General features: G+C 37.5%; 1 pseudogene; it reads right to left on the bottom strand.

Moving 5' to 3' along the window:
• Positions 1 to 6,682: 6,682 nt before the first annotated feature.
• LOC136169963 (putative olfactory receptor 8G3) lies at positions 6,683 to 7,614 on the bottom strand (annotated as a pseudogene).
• Between the last annotated feature and the right edge of the window lie 15,957 nt (positions 7,615 to 23,571).

Below are 23,571 nucleotides of genomic sequence, written 5' to 3'. Positions count from 1 at the left end.
CCAGTGGGGACAGATAGATGATAAGTGAACCTTAGCTCCTCAGGGAGTGTAAATATTAGAGTGAGGAGAGATAGAGACAGAAAAATAGCTACTCACATCTATTAGTGCACTGTGAGGGAGCTAGAACAGAAGATCTAACTTTTTAAAGTCCAGGACTGGGATTCAAATACATCCCTCTTGCTCCCCAGTACACCAGTGCTGTGTATTCTTCTCCTTTATTTCTCTGAACGGAATAATGGTCTGGAGATGCAGGTGGATAGTTCTGAGTACTAACCTTGTAGGACTTCTTCTTGTAGTCTCATAACCTAGAAGATACTGTTGTAAAAATTTTGAGTCACTGGTCCTGACTTCTGTTGAAGTCAATGGCCCTCTGCAAAGGTTGGTTGGTATAAATGGTGCTTTATACTCTAAGTATAGATGCTAAGTTAGATGAAGAACAGATAATGCTAATGATCTCCCATTAGGATCATATCCCACAAGTATCAACTCTTGGGATAAGTTGCAATTAGCAGTTCCCTTTTCTTCCTTTGAGTCTCAGTTGTTTAATAGTGTCATATCATTGTAATTTATCATTTTTTGTTAGATTATAGGTTGAAAGCAAAGCTATGATAGATCTTATTAGAACTCTGGTGAATTTCCTGTCAAGCTATATAAAAATTCAAAATTTTAGGAAATATTTAAGACCTGTATTAAAGAAACATTCTAAAGTGATTTTACACAAGAGATAAATAAAAAATCGAAAAAAATCTTTGTGTGCAATAGTTGAAAGATTTTTTCTCACTGACCTATATTTAACTATATTTAGATACCAAGAAACATTTATAAAATAGTAGTGCTTGAGATATTTTAACATGTTAGGCTGCAGGAAGGTTTCAACTGGTTGCTGCCATTACCCCATGAAAAGTTCCTAACAAGTAGAAAAAGTTAATGAATTTATCTAACTCTATAAATAAGAGAAATTTTGAGGAATAATATAGAGATGTGTCACTTGATGTGAAAAAATTTGCTTAACATATAGAGTAATAAAAATCATGTCCTGGTTCAACGTGGCAATCTAGGAAGATCTACAACTCTGACTGCAGCAGTATATATAACTCATATTATTTTTTAATCTTTAAATTTATTGAACTATAATTTACATGGATAAAATTCTACATACGAAGAATTTTCTCAATGTCAATATAGGTGAAGTTTTTTTCCAGTATAGGTATGGGAAACCATGGTACTTTAGATTGGAGTATTCGAGTTCTAGGTACCACTGTATCTCCAGATTTGCTGTGTTGACCCATCAGATAACGAATATGCATATTATTTTTAAAGGCATGTATGTTGTATGCTTGATAACCAAGAGTTTTGCTTCAAGGATTTTGGGTTTCGGACTTTACTCAATGACTTAAGAAATCAGATGTTCACAAGTTATTTTACCTGCACCCGGGTTCGATACAGAAGGTACTCAAGTTCATGCTTCTAAATTTTTGTATAGAAATAATTTAGGATGTCATCAGTTTTACTGCAGATTTTGAAGAACTCTTCAAACATAAATTTAATTAATTTTAACTTTTAAAAGTCATATGTAGCTAATTGGAGAAAGTAATGCAAAAAGACAGTATGAAATATATATGGCTTCCCTTAAATATTTTTTAAAAGAAAATAAGAAAATTATCAAGGTGTTTCTAGTGGCAGGAACTATCTTATGTCATGCAGATATGGCAATGAAATACATGCATGGGGATAACCTTAATGAACACTACAGTACAGTATATTCTGGACAATAAGCAGGCAAGTACACACCCAAAACAATAACTGGTATAGTAGGAGGCATACTGGTTTGAGCAATGTTAGAAAGCATGAAGGAGATCTTAACTAAGATTGTAAGTTCTGGTAAAGATTTTGAAGTAAGAGAACCATATATCCATACGATAAAATAGCAAAGACTAGATCTAAAATATCATGTTGATGTTATGTGTCTGATCACAAAAATATTCTTCTGTCAAGTATTTTCATCAGGAAAACATTAACATCTTTATTCCTGAGGCTGTTAATCAGGGGATTCAGCATGGGCAAAACAATAGTATAAAACACAGAGGACATTTTCCCTTGGTCCATGGATCTCACAGGTGATGGCTTCAGGCATATGAATGCTGCAGATTCATAGAAAACAGCATCTGAGATGCAGGAGTGACATGTGCTCAAGTCTTTGGACCTGCCCTCTGTGGAACAAATGTGGATGCTGCTGGAAATGATGATGTAGGAGCTGAAGATGATCAGGATGGAGACAAAGATGTTAAGTGCACCAAAACATAGAACCATAATTCACTGAGATAGGTGCTAGAGCAGGAGAGCTTGAGGAGGGGCAGAAGATCATAGCAACAATGGTTCAGTGCAGTTCAATTCCGTTCAGTTGTTCAGTCATGCCCAACTCTTTGTGACCCCATGGGTGGCATCATGCCAGTTTTCCCTGTCCAAAACCAACTCCAGCAGCTTACTCAAATTCATGTCCATCAACTCGGTGATGCCATTCAAAAATCTCATACTCTGCCATCCCCTTCTCCTTCTGATCTCAATCTTTACCAGCATCGGGGTTTTTCCAATGAGTCACTTCTTCATATCAGGTGGCCAACGTTTGGAGTTTCAGCTTCAGCATCTCCTTCCAATGAATATTCAATACTGATTTCTTTCAGAATGGACTGGTTGGGTCTCCTTGCAGTCCAAGGGACCCTCAAGAGTCTTCTCCAACACCACAGTTCAAAAGCATCAATTCTTTGGTCATCAGCTTTCCTGATTGTCCAACTCTCACATCCATACATGATGATGGAAAAACCATAGCTTTGACTAAACAGACATTTGTTGGCAAAGTAATGTCTCTGCTTTTTAATACGCCATCTAGGTTAGTCACAGCTTTTCTTCCATAGAGCAAGAGACTGTTAATTTCATGGCTGCAGTCACCATCTGCAGTGACTTTTGAGCCCCCCCCCAAATAAAGTCTGTCACTGTTTCCCCATCTATTTGCCATGAAGGATGGGACCAGAGGCCATGATCTAAGTTTTCTGAATGTTGAGCTTTAAGGCCACTTTTTCACTCCCCTCTTTCCCTTTCATCAAGAGGCTCTTTAGTTCTTCTTCGCTTTCGGCCATAAGGATGGTGTCTTCTGCATATCTGAGGTTATTGATATTTCCCCTGGCAAACTTGATTCCAACTTGGGCTTCATTCATCCCAGCATTTCTCATGATGTACTCTGCATATAAGTTAAATAAGCAGGCTGACAATATACAGCCTTGACATACTCCTTTTCCTATTTGGAACCAGTCTCTTGTTCCATGTCCAGTTCTAACTTTTGCTTCCTGACCTGCATACAGGTTTCTCAAGAGGCAGGTCACGTGGTCTGGTATTCCCATCTTTTTAAGAATTTTCCAGTTTGCAGTGATCTGTACATTAAAAGGCTTTGACATAATCAATAAAGGAGAAATAGATGTTTTTCTGGAACTCCCTTGCTTTTTCAATAATTCAACAGATGTTTATCAATTTGATCTCTGGTTTCTCTGACTTTTCTAAATCCAGCTTGAACATCTGGAAGTTCACAGTTGATATACTGTTGAAGCCTGGCTTGGAAAATTTTGAGCATTACTTTACTAGCATGTTAGACAAGTCCAATTGTGTGGTAGTTTGAGCATTCTTTGGCATGTGTGATATTATTAACATTCAAAACTGTGTCACTTCCTTATTAAAAAAAATTTAGCATCTCCCTTCACAAAAAAAAAAAAAAAAAAAAAAAAAAATTGACATCTTACGGTGATCCACACGTGATTCATGAACTGTCTGCTATCTACTTTTCTAGTCCGATAGAATGATCAATCATATGTGAAGTATGACCTGTTTTTTTCTGGATCTAGATATGCTTTTCTTGTCTAGTAAGACCATTTCCTGTCCCTTACCTATGTTTTATTTAGGTGCCTAAGCCCCGGTAGTTCAAGGATTTTCCACCAGAATTCTTAGTATTTGTTCTCTGTTAATCCATTTGTGCTTGTTGGGAAAAGCACTGGACTAGGAATCTTGCCTATGACAGGAGTTGTGATTGTGACCATCTCCCCTCCTTTATACCACTGGCTTCCCAGGTGGCTCTAGGGGTAAAGCATCCCACTGCCAATGCAGGAGATGGACATATGGGTTTGGGAATAACCTCTGAAGTAGGAAATGGCACCACACCACAGTATTCTCGCCTGGAAAATTCCATCATCAGAGGAGCCTGGTGGGCTACATTCCATGGGACTGCAAAGAATTGGACATGACTGAGCAAATAGGACTGATGAAAATTAAGTCAAATGATAAATATGAGTGTTCTTTGAAAATGATTATCTGATATTCAGTTAATGTTTAATGAAATACAAGGGGGTGAATTTATATTATGGGGTTCCCTGGTGGCTCAGCAGTAAAGAATCCACTTGCAAATGCAGGAGTCATGCATCTTGCACTGCATTGGGACAATCCTTTGAGAAGATCCTTGAAGGAAATAGAAACCCACTCCAGAATTCCTACCTGGGAAACCCTGTAGACAGAAAAGCATGGCAGGCTAAAATCCATGGGGTTGCAAAGAGTTGGATAGAATTTAGTGAGTAAAAAGCAACAAAGTTGTATTATATATCTGTCTAATATTTGGATACTATAAGTAAACACTGCAACTTGTTATATGAGGTGAATAGACAGCACACTATTTAAAGGATATTGATATGACAATAATGAATAGGATGGTTTGAATTAGGAAAAGAGAATACAACTGAGCATTTAGAATGACATGAGAACTTATAATTGTAAGATGTCTAAGACTCACAATCATAAAAGCTATAGTATGAGGGAAAAGAAGAGATGTTTTAAAGAAAACATAACATGGAATGGCAACTATATGAACTATGGGACAAAAGAGCATTAACATATGTCAAGGCTGTATATCGTCACCCTGCTTATTTAACTTATGTGCAGAGTGCATCATGCAAAATGTTAGGCTGGATGAAGCACAAGCTGGAATCAAGATTGCCAGCAAAAATGTCAATAATCCAAGAAACACAGATGACACCACCTTTATGGCAGAAAGCGAAGAGGAACTAAAGTCTCTTGATGAAAGTAAATCTGGCTTAAAACTCAACATTCAAAACAGTAAGACCATGGCATCCGGTCCCATCACTTCATGGCAAATAGATAGGGAAACAATGGAAACAAACAGACTTTCTTTTCTTGGGCTCCAAAATCACTGCAGATGGTGACTATCACCATGAAATTAAAAGATGCTTGCTCCTTGGAAGAAAAGCTATGACCAACCTAGAAAGCATGTTAAAAAGTAGAGATATTACTTTGTCACCATTGTCAAAGATATATTTTTTCAGTTAGTCATGTATGGATGTGAGAGTTGAAGAACAAAAAAGCTGAGCACCAAAGAATTGATGCTTTTGAACTGTGATGTTGGAGAAGACTCTTGAGAATCCCTTGGACTGCAAGGGGATCAAACCAGTTAACCCAAAAGGAAATCAATGTTGGCTATTCATTGGAAGGAATGATGCTGAAACTGAAGCACCAATACTTTGGACACATGATGCAAAAAACTGACTCATTGGAATAGACTCTGATGCTGGGTAAGATTGAAGGCAGGAGGAGAAGGAACCGATAGAGGATGAGATGGTTGGATAGCATCACCGACTCAATGGACATGAGTTTGAGTATGCTGCAGGAGTTGGTGAGGGACAGGGAAGCCTGGTGTGCTGCAGTCCATGGGGTTGCAAAGAGTTGGACACAACCTGAGAGACTGAACTGAACATGAAATGACAACTCAATAAAGTATGGAACAGAAGAGCATTAACAATATAGAAGTGATATAACTCAGCAGGGTTTCTTTCTTTTATGAACATCTGCTTCAAAAATAGTTATAGCGCTATTGGTATAAAGATAAGACAACGTTGTTTAGGCTGCTTTTATAAATATTTACATTTCAATTATAATTTGAATCTCTTTAAAGACTGTCTACTGTGAAACTCTGCAATAAATCTCCATCTTTGCAATGTTTGCTTTGACCAACACAGTTTGAAAGATTTTGATTATTTTCATTTTATCGAAGGAAATAAAAGTGAAAATAGCATAGAAGATATCTAGAGAAAAGAAACACGATCTTATAGGAAAGTGATGATGCTTGACATATAGAAGGAAAGTATCACTTCTTATGTTTTCTCTATCATTTATTATGTTTGGGACCATGGCAAATATACAAATGAAGTAACATTCCATTTCTTCTTTACAAAGGAAAATAATACTAGAATTTGTCCTGAAGGAATATAGTAAATAAAGCTATCCATTTAAAGTACTGGGCATAGTACTTTATATTTCCTAAATCTTGGTAATATGCATTACTGTGATTTTCACCATAATCATCATAAGCATCGTTGTTCTTCCTAGATATATTATTATTAAAAATAAAAGTAAGCTCCTTTATTATTCAAGATTTTTAAAAAATTCTATTATTGTATTTTTCCTTATATAATCATTGTAATGTATGTTCAAAGAAGTAGCCAGGAAGAGAATTTTGGAGATGAGTTATATAGAGAAGTATCAATAAATTTCCAAAAATTTGGACAATATATCTAACACACTGCATAGTTGAGCAAACCAAATGACTTCGATTACATCATGCTATTGATTCTATTCATATACATTTTCCTCTTTCCAGAATTTTCTTCAGGACAAATCTGACATCCTTATTCTGCAGACTGTAAATTAGAGGATTTAGCATGGGAATGATGCAGGTATAAAACAGAGAGAACACTTTCTGTTGATCCATGGAGCTCACAGATGATGGTTTCAGGTATATGAATGCTGCAGATCCAAAGAAAACAACAACAGCTAAGATGTGAGAGCTGCAGGTGGTGAAGGTTTTGGACCTGCCCTCAGGGGAGTGGATTTGTATTCCTGGAGGGGATGAAGATGTAGGATGTAAGGATGGTTGAGTCAAGAGTCAGGATGTTAAATGCACTCAAGACTAGAACCAATAATTCATTGATGAAGATGCTGGAACAGGATAGTTCCAAGAGTGGGAAGAGATCACAGAAATAATGGTTAATCACCTTGTTCTTGCAGAAAAGGAGTCTCAACATAAATCCTGTATGGATTGTGGACCCAATGATGGCCAAAATATAAACTCCCACTGTGAGGCGGAGGCAGATGTGGTAAGACATGGTAACATTTTAAAGCAAGGGATTGTGGACGGCAACTTAGAAATCATATGCCATTGCAGCCAACGTGTGACACTCTACAATAGCAAGAGTGCTGAAGAAGTAGAACTGGGTCATGCATTCAGAGAAATAAATGATGTTCTTCTTTGTCATAAAGTTTACCAGCATTTTGGGAGTAATGACAGTGGGCTGACTGAAGTCAATAAAGACAAGTTGCTGAGGAAATAGTATATGGGAGTGTGCAGGTGAAAACTGAGCCCTATAATGTAATCATGTCCAGGTTCCCTACCACCATGACCACATAGATTCCTCGGAAGAGGAGGAAAAGTGACATCTGGAGTTGTGGCTGTTCTGTGACCTCAGAGAGGATGAACTCAGTCATCGAAGAGTGACTTCCAGGGTCCATTATCCTGTCTGAGTTTCTAAGTATAAAAAGAGTAGATGAGTGTTCTTTTGTGTTCCCTTCTGTGTGTATGTACATCTTTATGTGTGAGGAAGAGTAATTCCGGGGATATCATTAATTTATCCCTCATCAGAAGAAGTTCAAATGTGGGGATCTCTTGAAAAACAATGATTCTTGTTGTACCAGAATAGAAATTATAGACTTCAAGAAAGTTATAATTAAGATATCAAATAACATTTTGATGCATGAGACATGTGCTCAGGCCTGGTGCACTGGAAAGACCCAGAGGAATCGGGTGGGAGAGAGGTGGGAGGGGAGATCGGGATGGGGATTACATGTAACTCCATCGCTGATTCATGTCAATGTATGACAGAACCCACTGCAATGTTGTGAAAAATTAGCCTCCTACTAATAAAGATAAATGAAAAAAAAAAAAGATATCCAATAACATTTTAAAAGAAGATACCGATTCTGGATTTTTAAAGTCATTCACAGCAAATGTTACTACTCTTATATCTGAGGACTCTTTGTTTTCCTTTCATACCCTATGAGCCTATATTAATATAATGCATGTCAAATGGCCAGTATTTTCATTTCACTCAGAATAAATGAAAGTAGGGTATGCTTTCTGTAAGTTGTAAACAAAGGTTACATAAGGCTGTGAAAAGTAGTTGTATTAGTCTGAGATATTTCTTACAGAATATCCACTCAGAATTTCAGAAAAGTGAAAGTAAAAGTCGCTCAGTCACATCCAACTCGCTGTGACCCCATGGACGATACAGTCCATGGAGCTCTTCAGGCCAGAATACTGGAGTGGGTGGTCTGTCCCTTCTCCAGGAGATCTTCCCAACCCAGGGATCAAACCCAGATCTCCTGCATCGCAGGCAGATTCTTCACCAACTGAGGTATCAGGGAAGCCCTAGAATTTCCGAAGGACTGGTCAACTATCAGCTTCATTCCAGCTGAGATCTACTGCTTTAGAGCTCACCTTCTTCCAACACAGACCATGACCCAGGAGTTTAGAAACACAACTGTTTAGCATGCATCATATTTATATTTCAACAGATTTTCCAAGTCCCAGAAAAACCCTGCTCCTATTTCTAATTTGAATGCTCTAAGGGAACATAATGAAATGGCATATATTTAAGTCATATATTCCACCATTCTGATCCTGGGAACAGTGCACTAAGAATGGTTTAGGCAATTTGAGCTTCATGGTTGAAGTACTGGCAGTCAAATAATTGTTCATATTTCCAAAATATAATAATGGTTTTTGAAGGCAAACATTTTTTTGCTGTGCTTTTGTGTGTCATTTATGCTGTGCTTTTTAAAATAATCATGCATTTTGCATATGTTCTCCATAGAATTCAAATACAGTGAGGATATGAATTAGTAGACCACATGCAAAATACAAGTAGAGATTTTAATTAATATTAGTCAACAGTTACATTAACTAGTTAATATAATTTTTTAAAAGACCAATATGTTTTTAGTTTAAATTTACAAAGGTTTGTAGATTGCACAAAGTGGAAAACCATGTTCCTACTTAATGCGCAAGCAAATAGTTGGGTTAGCATGCTCACTTTCAGGTACAATACTTTATGCGATAGGGAAATACTGGACAACTTCAGAAACATGAACTAGAAATTGGTCATTTTAGAATGGCTGAAAGAACTGAAGATATTTTTTACCAGAGCAAAACTTCATGTGGCACATGACAGTCATTGCACTGTTAAACATATGTACTTATATTAGAGGTATATCTTTGTATGTCTGAAGAGATTAAAGTAAAACTATTGCTTGAAACTGTAGGGAGAAATATTTGGTTTCACAACAGAGGTTTGATATTCCAATCACCAGACACACTATGATCTTATAGTCAAAATGTTGTGGTCGGCTTGAATGGTCAATTGCTTAGCAAAAATTGTTTAAAGATACAATCACCTGGTTGGATTCAATTACCTTTAACATTTATTCCAGTTCCCAAATTTCATGATTTCATAATTCTTTTCTTTTTATTTCATAATTCTTTTTTTTTTTTTTTAATATTATTTTATTAGTTGGAGGCCAATCACTTTACAACATTTCAGTGGGTTTTGTCATACATTGGCATGAATCAGCCATATAGTTACACGTATTCCCCATCCCGATCCCCCCTCCCACCTCCCTCCCCACCCGACTCCTCAGGGTCCTCCCAGTGCACCAGGCCCGAGCACCTGACTCATGTATCCCACCTGGGCTGGTGGTCCGTTTCACCATAGATAGTATACATGCTGTTCTTTCAAAACATCCCACCCTCACGTTCTCCCCCAGAGTTCAAAAGTCTGTTCTGTACTTCTGTGTCTCTTTTTCTGTTTTGCATATAGGGTTATCGCCACCATCTATCTAAATTCCGTATATATGTGTTAGTATACTGTAATGTTCTTTATCTTTCTGGCTTACTTCACTCTGTATAATGGGCTCCAGTTTCATCCATCTCATTAGAACTGATTCAAATGAATTCTTTTTAACGGCTGAGTAATATTCCATGGTGTATATGTACCACAGCTTCCTTATCCATTCATCTGTTGATGGGCATCTGGGTTGCTTCCATGTCCTGGCTATTATAAACAGTGCTGCGATGAACATTGGGGTGCACGTGTCTCTTTCAGATCTGGATTCCTCAGTGTGTATGCCTAGAAGTGGTATTGCTGGGTCATATGGCAGTTCTATTTCCAGTTTTTTAAGAAATCTCCACACTGTTTTCCATAGTGGCTGTACTAGTTTGCATTCCCACCAACAGTGTAAGAGGGTTCCCTTTTCTCCACACCCTCTCCAGCATTTATTGCTTGTAGACTTTTGGATAGCAGCCATCCTGACTGGCGTGTAATGGTACCTCATTGTGGTTTTGATTTGCATTTCTCTGATGATGAGTGATGTTGAGCATCTTTTCATGTGTTTGTTAGCCATCTGTATGTCTTCTTTGGAGAAATGTCTGTTTAGTTCTTTGGCCCATTTTTTGATTGGGTCGTTTATTTTTCTGGAATTGAGCTTCAGGAGTTGCTTGTATATTTTTGAGATTAATCCTTTGTCTGTTTCCTCATTTGTTATTATTTTCTCCCAATCTGAGGGCTGTCTTTTCATCTTACTTATAGTTTCCTTTGTTGTGCAAAAGCTTTTAATTTTCATTAGGTCCCATTTGTTTATTTTTGCTTTTATTTCCAATATTCTGGGAGGTGGGTCATAGAAGATCTTGCTGTGATTTATGTCGGAGAGTGTTTTGCCTATGTTCTCCTCTAGGAGTTTTATAGTTTCTGGTCTTACATTTAGATCTTTAATCCATTTTGAGTTTATTTTTGTGTATGGTGTTAGGAAGTGTTCTAGTTTCATTCTTTTACAAGTGGTTAACCAGTTTTCCCAGCACCACTTGTTAAAGAGATTGTCTTTTTTCCATTGTATATCCTTGCCTCCTTTGTCAAAGATGAGGTGTCCATAGGTTCGTGGATTTATCTCTGGGCTTTCTATTCTGTTCCATTGATCTATATTTCTGTCTTTGTGCCAGTACCATACTGTCTTGATGACTGTGGCTTTGTAGTAGAGTCTGAAGTCAGGCAGGTTGATTCCTCCAGTTCCATTCTTCTTTCTCAAGATTACTTTGGCTATTCGAGGTTTTTTGTATTTCCATACAAATTGTGAAATTATTTGTTCTAGTTCTGTGAAAAATACCGTTGGTAGCTTGATAGGGATTGCATTGAATCTATAGATTGCTTTGGGTAGAATAGCCATTTTGACAATATTGATTCTTCCAATCCATGAACACGGTATGTTTCTCCATCTGTTTGTGTCCTCTTTGATTTCTTTCATCAGTGTTTTATAGTTTTCTATGTATAGGTCTTTTGTTTCTTTAGGTAGATATACTCCTAAGTATTTTATTCTTTTTGTTGCAATGGTGAATGGTATTGTTTCCTTAATTTCTCTTTCTGTTTTTTCATTGTTAGTGTATAGGAATGCAAGGGATTTCTGTGTGTTAATTTTATATCCTGCAACTTTACTATATTCATTGATTAGCTCTAGTAATTTTCTGGAAGAGTCTTTAGGGTTTTCTATGTAGAGGATCATGTCATCTGCAAACAGCGAGAATTTCACTTAGCAGAAGGAAAGAAATCTTAAAAATTAGGGCAGAAATAAATGCGAAAGAAACTAAAGAGACCATAGCAAAAATCAACAAAGCTAAAAGCTGGTTTTTTGAAAAAATAAACAAAATTGACAAACCATTAGCAAGACTCATTAAGAAACAAAGAGAGAAGAACCAAATTAACAAAATAAGAAATGAAAAGGGTGAGATCACAACAGACAACACTGAAATACAAAGGATCATAAGAGACTACTACCAGCAGCTCTATGCCAATAAAATGGACAACTTGGATGAAATGGACAAATTCTTAGAAAAGTATAACTTTCCAAAACTGAACCAGGAAGAAATAGAAGATCTTAACAGAGTCATCACAAGCAAGGAAATCGAAACTGTAATCAGAAATCTTCCAGCAAACAAAAGCCCAGGGCCAGATGGCTTCACAGCTGAATTCTACCAAAAATTTAGAGAAGACCTAACACCTATCTTACTCAAACTCTTCCAGAAAATTGCAGAAGAAGGTAAACTTCCAAACTCATTCTATGAGGCCACCATCACCCTAATTCCAAAATCAGACAAAGATGCCACAAAAAAAGAAAACTACAGGCCAATATCACTGATGAACATAGATGCAAAAATCCTTAACAAAATTCTAGCAAACAGAATCCAACAACATATTAAAAAAATCATACACCATGACCAAGTGGGCTTTATCCCAGGAATGCAAGGATTCTTTAATATCCGCAAATCAATCAACGTAATATACCACATTAACAAATTGAAAGATAAAAACCATATGATTATCTCAATAGATGCAGAGAAAGCCTTTGACAAAATTCAACACTCATTTATGATTAAAACTCTCCAGAAAGCAGGAATAGAAGGAACATACCTCAACATAATAAAAGCTATATATGACAAACCCACCGCAAGCATCACCCTCAATGGTGATAAATTGAAAGCATTTCCTCTGAAATCAGGAACAAGACAAGGATGCCCACTCTCACCACTACTATTCAACATAGTGTTGGAAGTTTTGGCCACAGCAATCAGAGCAGAAAAAGACATAAAAGGAATCCAGATAGGAAAAGAAGAAGTGAAACTCTCGCTGTTTGCAGATGACATGATCCTCTACATATTTCATAATTCTTAATGGTTATGATACTAAGTTAGACAGTAGTGAATTGAAATTTTAATTCAACCTCTTGCTTGCTGTGTGACCTGGGGATAATCCCTTCTACTCTCCAGATCTCTGAAAAATAAAAACTAAAATATCTGCTTTGTTTGAAAACCAAATTAAACGCTGCCTACTTGTTTCTTAGCATAGTTCCTAGTTCTTGGTAAGAGGGAGAACAAGATGGCAGAGGAGTAGGTGGGTGTGGAGTGCATCTCTCTCCACGGATACATCAGGAATATGACTTCAGAGTGCATGCAGAACATCAGATAAGAGTAGACAGGAGTACCTGACCAGTGGTAAAGAATATATGGAATCATGCAAAACTTGGTAGGATGAAGGAACTAGGAGGAAAAACAGGAATGTTAGTAGGACTGCACCTGCCCTCTGTTAAGGTGGGGGAACTGAAGCAGGTGTCTGTTCCCCACATCGGGGAAGTTGTCTGAGTCAGAGGAGAAACATTTAAGGCTGAAAGTGAAGCAGCTGATCTGTGGGAGCCTAAATGGGATGAGAATCAGACAGTTCTTGCTGCAGTCATACATACCCCAGATGGGGACGCAGGTCCCTTAGGAGGTGAAGAAGCTGGGAGCTGGAGTTTAGGTACTTGGGAGCAATCCCAGGGCAAAGGCTGCTGTTGACTATGGAGAAATGGATCGAGGGGATGTGACAGAGGATATTGTGCTGGGAAATGACTGTGGAGGAAAGCCAAGCAGCCATGGAAGCAAGGTGTTACTGCTGAGTCATGCGTAGGGGGTGAAGCCATCACCATAGCCTCTCTATCCCCACAGACTAGCATCCACAGCTGAAAAATAGAGAGGCTGGCTCATCAAACCCCTCAGGCACTGAACTACAAGAGTAGGACCCTACCCAGCGTGCTCCTTTAAGTGCCTGACAGACTGAACAACAGAGAAGGACCTAGGCAAGGGAGACCTCTAAGTGCCTGAGTGGGCAGAACTACAGAGAAAGAGGCCTTCTGATTGCCAGCTACCAGAGGCTTTAAAAAAGACTCTGATAGGGCCATAACTCCTGTGGCGGAGGCAGTCCATGTCCCTGCACACTTGGCGCCACCACGGTCCCTGCAAGCCAAGCAGCAGTGCCACCTTCATGCCCAAGCCTCACTGGGGCAGAGCTGCCACAGGCAAAAAAAGCCTTTCGTCTAAGCATGCAGGTCACATTGGTCATGTCTAACTCTCCACGGCTCTGAGGACTGTGGTCTGCCAGGCTTCTCTGTTGGGGGGTGAGGGAGGTTCTCCAGGTAAGAATACTGCAGCGTGTTGGCCAATAGTGGCTGCCACGCCCTTCTAGATCACTATATTTCCTGCTGCCCTAGACACCAACTCCGCTGAGTACCTGGTGCTGCCAGAACCCCTACAGCCCAAGCAGCTGCACCACCTCCACACCTGCCCTCACTGGGGCAGACCCAAGTCCTCCAGGGCAGCCTCAGGAGCAACCCCCAGTGGACGGCCCATGTGCAGAGGTGGAAATAAAGCCACAATCGAAACCCAGGGGGCAGTGTGGCTAAGGAAGATGGCCCAGATCCTTCCTGCCAGTTGTACAAGCTGCAGATTAAATCCACATGCTCAACAAGGCAGACTCTGTGTCTGTGGACTATATAAAAGGACATTGAGGGCTCCCACAAAAGAAAACACGTTCGTTCTGATAGCTGTGGACATTGGAGGCAACAATACACAGGAGTAAGACCAAATTAGAATCTGAGTTGCTGCCACAGCAGGTCCAGAAACCAGCATAGTGTTGAAGGGTAACCTAGAAAGTTGCGGTGGACTGTGACTCCCAGCAAGAGAAAGGACTCTGACAGAAGTGACTCAAGGAAAACATTTACTATTCTTACGTTTTTCACATATTCTTTAGATTCTTTTCTATTTTTTTTCCTTCCCACCCCCTCCCCATTGTAATTGTCAATTTTACTGGCACTATGAAATATAATTAAGTTTTTGAGATTTTTTTTTCCCTCACCCACAAATTTTATTGTTATTATATTCCTCTGCCTCTACATTGGACTTTTGCAATTCTTTGGAGTTATCCTTTTTTTTTTTTTTTTTTTCTTAATTTTTAATTTAATTTTTACTTTTTAAAGTGTACTAGTAGTTTTTCTACATTTATTCTTTTGCTTTTCCTACTGCTCTTCTCCCCTTGCAGTTAATCTTTAATATATATAAATCTTCCTTATCTACTTCTATTTAACTTTGCATATATATTCTTTCTTTCGTTTTTTTCTTTCCTTTCGTCTCAGCATATTTGTTAGTTTTGCTTTCGTTGCTTTATTCCCAACTTGGCACCTTGCTTTAGTTTTGTTTCCTAGTTTGTGCTTTAGTTAGATTGTCTCTTAACTGGTAGATATAATTTTTTATTTCCTTTGTTCACCATGTCAATCTACTGTACTGTACTTTAGTTGGACTGTTTTGATATTGCTTATGGGTATATATGTATATGTATATATTCCATTAATTTAATTATTATTTGCCTAATTTTGTAACTGCCATTTGTCTGGGATTGGTCTTTGGTTTCTCACTTGTGGGTATTTGTTTTAATCTCACATAATGCCATAACAAAGCACTTGTGGAATCTTCATTCCTGACCAGAGATAAAGCCCTGAGCCTTTGGAGTGGGAGCACCGACTTTAAGACCCTAGACTACCAAAGAACTAACCCTAGGAACTGTCAACTTCTGAGAACTCATACTAAGGAAACCTCTTGAATACATGACCCAGCATCACCAAACCACCAGTAGCACCCCGTGCAGGACTCCTCATCTAAACAAAAAATAAAACAAAAATACAAACCCAACCATCAGCAGACAGGATTACCACTTCACTCAGCCTTGGCCATCAGAGGAAAAACAGACAAACAAAACAAAAGCTCAGTACAAATCTCACCCTATACAAAGCTTACATAAACCACTGGATGAATTTAGGAGAGCAGAAACCAAAGGGAGAAAGAACTCAAACTTGAAGCCTGGGGAAAGGAGACCTAAAATGCAATAAGTTAAAAAAATTTTAATAAAAAGGCAGAGAAATACTACACAAATGAAGGTACAAACTAGACACAGAAGTCCAAATAAATGAAGAGCAAATAGGAAAACTACCTGACAAAATAATTCAGAATCATGATAAAAAGATGATCAAAAACCTTGAAAACAGAATGGAGAAAATACAAGAGTCAATCAACAAAGATATACAAGAAACAAAGAATAAATGTACGGAGACAAACAACACAAATACTGGTTAAACATACTCTCGAAGGAATCAATAGCAGAATATCTGAAGCAGAAGAACGAACCAGTAAGCTGGAAGATAATATGGTGGCAATAACTTCTGAAGAGCAGAATAAAGTAAAAAAATGAAAAGAAATTAGGATCATCTCAGAGACCTCTGGGACAATATCAAACACAGCAATATTGGAATTATAGGGGTCCAAAAAGAAGAAGAAAAAAAGAAAGGGTATGAGAAAACTTCTGAAGAGATTATAGCTGAAAATTTTCCCAGGATGGAAAACGAAATAGTCAATCAGTTCAAGAGGCACAAAGAATCCCATACAGGATAAACCCAGGAGAAACACACCAAGATACATGCTAATCAAACTACCAAAGAATAAACACAAAGAAAGAATATTAAAAGTTGCAAGGGAAAAGGAACAAGTAACATACAAAGGAAACCCCATATGTTTAACAGCTAATATTTCCACAGAAACTCTGCAGGCCAGAAGGGAATGTCAGGATATATTTAAAGTACTGAAAGGGAAAAAGCTACAACCAAGATTACTCTACCTGGCAAAGATCTCATTCAAAATTGATGGAGAAATCAAAAGCTTTTCAGACAAACAAAAGTTAAGAGAATTTAGTAACAGCAAACCAGCTTTAAAACAAATGTTAAAGGGACTTAAATAGTCAAGAAATACAAGAGAAGAAAAAGAGCCTCAAAATCAACCCCAAATAATTAAGAAAATAGCAATAGGAACATATATATCAACAACTATTTTAAATATAAATGAATTAAATGCTCCAAACAAAAGACACAGACTGGTTGAATGGATACAAAATGAAGACCAGTACATATGCTGTCCACAAGAAACCCACCACAGACCAAAAGACACTTATTGACTGAAGTGAGAGGATGGAAAAATATATTCCATGTAAATGGAAATCAAAAGAAAGTTGGAGTGGCAATTTTCATATCAGACAAAATAGACTTTAAATTAAGGTTACAAGATATAAGGAAGGACATCACAAAATAATAAAGTGACCAACCCAAGAGGAAGACATAGCAACTGTAAATATCAATGCACCCACAGGACTGGAAAAGGTCAGTTTTCATCCCAATCCCAAAGAAAGGCAACCCCAAAGAATGCTCAAACTACGGCACAATTGCACTCATCTCACAAGCTAGTAAAGTAATACTCAAAATTCTCCAAGCCAGGCTTCAAAAATACGTGAACTGAGAACTTCCAGATGTTCAAGCTGGTTTTAGAAAAGGCAGAGGAACCAGAGATCAAATTGCCAACATCCGCTGGATCATTGAAAAAGCAAGAGAGTTCCAGAAGAACATCTATTTCTACTTTATTGACTCAGTCGTAAACCTTTGACGGTGTGGATCACAATAAACTGTGGAAAATTCTGAAAGAGATGGGAATACCAGACCACATGACCTGCCTCTTGAGAAACCTATATGCAGGTCAGAAAGTAACAGAACTGGACACGGAACAACAGGCTGGTTCCAAATAGGAAAAGGAGTCTGTCAAGGCTGTATATTGTCACCCTGCTTATTTAACTTATATGCAGAGCACATCATGAGAAACCCTGGGCTGGAGGAAGCACAAGCTGGAATCAAGATTGCCAGGAGAAATATCAATAACCTCAGATATGCAGATGACACCACTCTTATGGCAGAAAGTGAAGAGGAACTAAAAAACCTCTTGATGAAAGTGAAAGAGGAGAGTGAAAAAGTGGGCTTAAAGCTCAACATTCAGAAAGCTAAGATCACGGCATCTGGTCCAATCACTTCATGGCAAATAGACGGGTAAACAGTGGAAGCAGTGTCAGACTTTATTTTTGGGGGGCTCCAAAATCACTGCAGATAGTGATTGCAGCCATGAAATTAAAAGACACTTACTCCAGAAGGAAAGTTATCACCAACCTAGACAGCATATTAAAAAAGCAGAGCCATTACTTTGTCAACAAAGGTCTGTCTATTCAAGGCTGTGGGTTTTCCAGTGGTCATATATGGATGTGAGAGTTGGACTGTGAAGAAAGCTGAGCACCGATAAATTGATGCTTTTGAACTGTGGTGTTGGAGAAGCCTCTTGAGAGTCCCTTGGACTGCAAGGAAATCTAACCAGTCCATCCTTAAGGAGATCAGTCCTGAGTGTACATTGGAAGGACTGATGCTGAAGCTGAAACTCTAATACTTTGGCCACCTCCTTCAAAGAACTGACTCATAGGAAAAAACCCTGATGCTGGGAGGGATTGGAGGCAGGAGGAGAAGGGGATGACAGAGGATGAGATGGCTGGATGGCATCACCGACTTGATGGACATGAGTCTGAGCAAACTCTGAGAGTTGGTGATGGACAGGGAGGCCTGGAGTGCTGTGATACATGGGGTCGCAAAGAGTCAGACAGGACTGAGTGACTGAACTGAACTGAACTGATGCACCCAACATAGAAGCACCTCAATACATAAGACAAACACTAACAGAGATAAAAGGAGTAATTGATAGTAACACAAAAACGGTAGGAGACTTTAACAGCCCACTCTTATCAATGGACAGATCATCAAAACAGAAAATTCATTAGGAAACACGTCTTAAACGGTACATTAGATGAGAAGGATCTCATTGATATCTTAGGACACTCTGTCCAAATGCTGAAGAATATACTTTCTCAAGTGTACATGCAACATTCTCCAATGTAGATCACATCTTGGGCCACAAATCAAGCCTCAATAAATATAAGAAAATTGAGATCATGTCAAGCATCTTATCCAATCACAGTGCTATGAGACTAGATATCAATAACAAAGAAAAAAAACTGTAAAAAACACAAACAAATGGAGATTAAACAATATGTTTCTAAATAATCAATAGGTTACTGAAGTATTCAAAAGGGAAATCAAAAAGTTCCTAGAAACAAATGACAATAAAAACACATCTCAAAACGTATGCAGCAAAAACAGTTCTAAGAGTGAAGTTTATAGCAATACAATCCTACCTCAAGAAACAAGAAAAACCTTGAATAGACAACATAATTCTCCAGCTAAAACAACTAGAAAAAGAACAAAAGCAGCAACAACAACAAAATCAAAATTAGTAGAAGGAAAATAATCATAAAGATCAGAGCAGAAATAAATGAAAAAAAATGAAAGAAACAATACTAAAGATTACTAAAACTATAAGCTGTTTCTTTGAGAAGATAAACAAAACTGACAAGTCTTTAGCCAGTCTCATCAAGACAAAAGGAGAGAAGAATCAATTCAATAGAATTAGAAATGGAAAAGGGGAGATTACAACAGACAATGAAGAAATAAAAATGATTATAAGAGACTATTATGAACAACTATAGGGCAATAAAATGGATAACCTGGAAGAAATGGACAGATTCTTAGAAAAGTTCAATCTTCCAAGACTGAACCAGGAATAAATAGAAATTATGAGCAACCCAATTACAAGCACTGAAATTGAAGTTATGATCAAAAATCTCCCAAAAAACAAAAGCCCAGGACCAGGTGGTTTCACGGGAGGATTCTACCAAACATTTAGGGAAGAGTTACTGCCTATCCTACTAAAACTCCTTCAAAAAATTGCCAAGGAAGGAACACTTCCAAACTCATTCTTCACGACCACCATCACCCTGATACCAAAGCCAGATAACCCCCACCCAATATAAAAAAGAACACTACAGGCCAGTATCACTGATGAACATAGATGCAAAATCCTCAACAAAATTTTAGCAAACAAAATTCAGCAAGACATCAAAAATTTCATACACCATGATGAAGTTGGGTTTATTCAAGGGATACAAGGATTCTTCAATATACATAAATCAATCTATATGATAGCCCATATTAACAAATTAAAAAATTGAAAACCATATAATAATCTCAATAGATGCAGCAAAAGCCTTTGACAAAATTCAGCACCCATTTATGATGAAAACTCTTCACAAAATGGTCAGAGAAGGAGCTTATCTCAAAATAGTAAATAAGCTGAAATTACTGAAATAAGCCTTTCAGCAAATATTATTCTCTGCTGAAAAACTGAAAGCATTCCACCTAAGATCAGGAACAAGTCAAGGGTGTCCACGTTCCTACTATTATTCAAAATAGTGTTGGAAGTTGTAGCTGCAGCAATCAGGGAGTAAAGATTAGTAAAACGAATCCAGATCAGAAAAGAAAAAGTAAAGCTCTCACTGTTTGCACATATCATGATACTGAACATTGAAATCCCTAAATGTAGTATCAGAAAATTGCTAGAGCTAATCAGTGAATTTAGCAAATGTGCAGGATACAAAATACACAGAAATCACTTGCATTTCTATATATATATTTACTAACAATGTAAAATCAGAAAGACAAATTAAGGAAACAATCATTCACCATTGCAACAAAAAGAATTAAATATCTAGGAATAAACTTGCCTAATGTGATAAAAGAACTATACACTCTAAATTATAAGACACTGATGAAAGAAATCCAAGATGTGATAAAGACATGAAGAGATATTCCATGTTCCTCTGTAGGAAGAATCAATATTGTGAAAATAGCTACTACCAAATGCAATCTATGGATGCAATGTGACATCTATCAAATTACCGAAGACATTTTTCACAGAACTAGAACAAAAATTTCACAATTCATATGGAAACACAAAAGAACCTGAATAGCAAGAGCAGTCTTGAGAAAGAAGAATGGAGCTGGAGGAATCAACCTTCCTGACTTCAGATTATACTACAAAGCCCTAGTCATCAAGACATTATGGTGCTGGCACAAAATCTGAAATATAGACCAATGGAATAAGGCAGAAAGCCAAGAAATAAACGCATGCACATACAGGTAACTTATTTTTGGCAAAGGAGGCAAGAATATACAATAGGGCAATGACAGCCTCTTCAATAAATGGTGCTGGGAAACCTGGATAGCTAAATGTAAAAGAATGAAATTTAGAACACTTCCTAACACCACACATGAAGATTAAAGTTAAAATGGATTAAAGACCTAAAGGTCAGATCAGAAGCTATAAAACTCTTAGAGAAAAACATAGGCAGAACACTTGATGACATAAATCAAAGCAAGATCCTCCATGACCCACCTCCTAAAGTAATGGAAGTAAAAACAAAAGTAAACAAGCAGGTCATGATTAAACTTAAAACATTTTGCATAACAAAGGAAACTACAGGCAAGGTGAAAAGGCAACCTTCAGAATGGGAGAAAATAACAGCAAATGACAAAGGATTAATTTCTAAAATATGCAAACAGCTCATACAACTCAATAGCAGAAGAGAAAAAAAAAAAAAGTGGGGAAAAGACCTAATCAGACATTTCTCCAAAGAAGCCATACAGATGGCTACAAAACTCATGAAAAGAAGCTTAGCATTGCTCATTATTTGCAAAATACAAATCAAAAGTACAATGAAATATCACCTCACACCAGTCAAAATGACTATTATCAAAAAGTATACAAACAATAAATGCTGAAGAGGGTGTGGACAAAAGGGAATGCTCTTGCACTGTTGGTGGGAATGTAATGTGATACAGCCACTATGGAAGATGGTATGGAGATTCCTTAAAAAAAAAACTAGGAATAAAACCACCATATGACCCAGCAATCCCACTCCTAGGCATATTCCCTGAAGAAACCAAAATTGAAAGAGACACAAGTATCCCATTGTTCATTGCAGCAGTGTTTACAACAGCTAGAACATGGAAGCAACCTAGATGTCCATTGAAAGATGAATGGATAAAGAAATTGTGGTATATATACACTTTGGAATATTACTCAGCCATTAAATGAAATGCATTTGAGTCAGTTCTAATGAGTTGGATGAACTTAGAGCCTGTTATACAGAGTGAAGTAAGTCAGAAAGAGAAAGATAAATGTCATATTCTAACACATGTATACAGAATCTAGAAAAATGGTATAGAAAAATGTGTTTACAGGGAAGCAGTGGAGAAACAGACATAGAGAATAGATTTATGGACATGGGCAGAAGGGAAGAGAGGGTGAGATGTATGGAAAGAGTAACATGGAAGCTTACATTACCTTATGTGAAATAGATAGCCAACAGGAACTTGATGTATGACTCAGGAAACTCAAACAGGGTCTCTGTATCAATCTAGAAGGTTGGGATGGAAAGGGAGATTCAAAAGAGAGGAGATATACATACACCTTTGGCTGATTCATGTTGAGTTTGACAGGAAACAACAAAATTCTATAAAGCAATTATCTTTCAATTAAAAATAAATAAAAGGAAAAAAAAGAAGTAATTGGATATTCAGATATTCCTACCTCTCCATGTAGTAAGTTAACTGCCACCATTATCACCCAGTAAAATCTAGAGATTTATTCCTTAAAAAGACTCAAACACTCTCTAATTTAGGCAATTACCTGCACATTTGAGGGAGGCTTTACCAAACTGAAAACCGGGCATGAAAGTAGAAATTTAAGGAATGTTAACATCATTAACCTTCTTCCTGCTCTTAGAAACTATTGAACATACAGAGAAGAATTTACAAAAGCTGGAGAAGAAGTCAGAGGAAAATCTGGGCAAGTCTGTGGAATAAAAAGAAAAACAAGAAAGAATATGGAAATAAAAGCAATCATTAGCAAGATGGATTCACTATGATTAGAGCTTAAATGGTATTAATAATGTACCACAAGAATATTGATCTCATGTAATTTATGTTGAAAATCATATAGGTATGAATTAGGGATGGAGAACAGGAAGAGAAAGATGGATATTTGTGTGTGTGTGTGTGTGTGTGTGTTTCAATCAGCATTTGTATAGTGATGATGAGTAGGTGACAGTGGTACCTATTGTCAAATTCCATAGGGATCCACATTAGAAAACTCTTAGAGTAGTTGAAATTTGAGATGCAGAGACACTGCAGAAGCTGTGTAAGTGAGAAGAAAGGCCAAAAATTTCAAGGAGATAGATTCTCTGATTCTTCAAGACTAGATGAAACTGATGAGTGAGAACTACTTATGCTTAATTCATGGATTCATTGTTTGGAGATTGGTGAAAAGAGCTTTGAAAAGTATAACCCAGAAGACCGGCAGTGGAAACTAAGAAAAGGATGAATTCAATTTGGAGTACATTGAGCTGGAGGGGCATATGTAGAAGTAAGAGAATTGTCTCAAAGGCCATTATGTTAGAAGACCAGGTATAAATAAACATCGGTCAACAATTCTTAAATACAGGTTTTTGCTATTGAGGGAACATATGACAGTGTCTGGAGAACATTTACATTTTCACAACTGGTGATTGGGAGACACAAATGGGTTGCAGAAAGGGATGCTTTGCATCCTGAAATACACAGAATCATCCCCCCACCCCCAAATTATCCAGACCAAAATGTCAGTAGTGCCAGATTTCATTTGAGCCAAATTGAGAAATCCTGATATTATGAATACAGTTGGGGAGAAGTACCAACATTTCTCAATCTCTTATT

The sequence above is a fragment of the Muntiacus reevesi genome, chromosome 5 (genome assembly GCF_963930625.1).
Source record: "Muntiacus reevesi chromosome 5, mMunRee1.1, whole genome shotgun sequence".
Taxonomy (NCBI): Eukaryota; Metazoa; Chordata; class Mammalia; order Artiodactyla; family Cervidae; genus Muntiacus; species Muntiacus reevesi.
The sequence above is the reverse complement of the archived record's forward strand: the minus strand, read 5'-3'. Positions and strand labels throughout refer to the sequence as shown.